The sequence below is a fragment of the Cyprinus carpio genome, chromosome A18 (assembly GCF_018340385.1).
Source record: "Cyprinus carpio isolate SPL01 chromosome A18, ASM1834038v1, whole genome shotgun sequence".
Taxonomy (NCBI): Eukaryota; Metazoa; Chordata; class Actinopteri; order Cypriniformes; family Cyprinidae; genus Cyprinus; species Cyprinus carpio.
In genome coordinates this window covers 27,247,073-27,248,337 of record NC_056589.1, presented here as the reverse complement: position 1 = coordinate 27,248,337, position 1,265 = coordinate 27,247,073, and positions in this window count along the sequence as shown.

Here is a 1,265-nt window from a genome sequence, read left to right as displayed (position 1 = left end):
AAATATTTGTTGAGCATGATCAAACAGGAAGGTCATAATTTTCTCATCGTCAGCACAAAAACCTCTTTTCCTTTTAAACAATGCAGAACTAAAGTTCATGTGCCCTACAGGAGCCATTATATGAACACTGAGAGTGACTTTGCATGTGTGTAAGGATTTACTTATTATTGTTGTGTATATATAAAACACTGGGACATTAAGCTTTCTAGTGTTAAATTACTGCACTTACAGTGCCAACCACGAATATTGGCACCCTTGGTAAATATGAACAAAGGGGGATGTGAAAATAAATCTGCAACATTTATCTTTTTGAACTTTCATTCAAAAAATTCACAAAATTCCAACCTATCATTGAAGTAAAACAATGGAAAGTGGGGGGGAAATATTATTATGAAATAAACTGTTTTTTTTTTAATTCCAGTTCACATTAGCCACAATTATTGGCGCCCAATTATTGCATCGTCCTTTTCCCAAGATAACAGTTTTCTCCTATAATGCCTGATGAGTTTGTAGAACACCTGACAAGAGATCAGAGAACATTCCTTCAGATTCACAGCTCCATATTGGTGCTTCTTCTCTTTAGTTCACCACACTCATTTTCTACAGGGTTCAGGTCAAAGAACTGAGACAGTCATGGCAGAAGCTTCATTTTGTGCTCAGTGACACATTTTCCTGTTGATTTTGATCTTTGTTTTGGAGCATTGTCATGATGGAAGTTCCAACCACAGCGTATTATTAGATTTCTAACAGAAGCAGTCAGGTTTAGATTTTTTTTAATCTGTTGGTATTTGATTAAATCCATGATGCCATGCATCTGAGCAAGACATCCAGGACCTCTGGCAGAAAACCAGGCCCACAACATTAAAGATCCAGCAGTATATTTAACTGTGGGCATGAGCTACTTTTATCCCTGGTTGCACCAAACCCATCCAAAAGCTCTTTTTTTTTTTTTTTTTTGGGGGGGTGAGTAAAGGGGATTTTTCTTGAAACCTTACCGAACATCATGTGGTGATGTAGGGGCTGTTTGAATTTTTTTTTTTTTTTTTGGGCTTTCTGACCCCAAGAGACAACTAATCTCTATGATTCTCCAGCTGTGATCCTCGGAGAGTCTTTAGCCCCTCTAACTCTTCTCCTCAGCGTGCATTAGGACGATATAGACACACGTCCTCTTCCAGGCAGACTTGTAATATCTTCAGTTGACTGGAAACTCTTAATTAAAGCCCTGATGTTGGAAATGGGGATTTTCAATGCTTTAGCTATTTTCT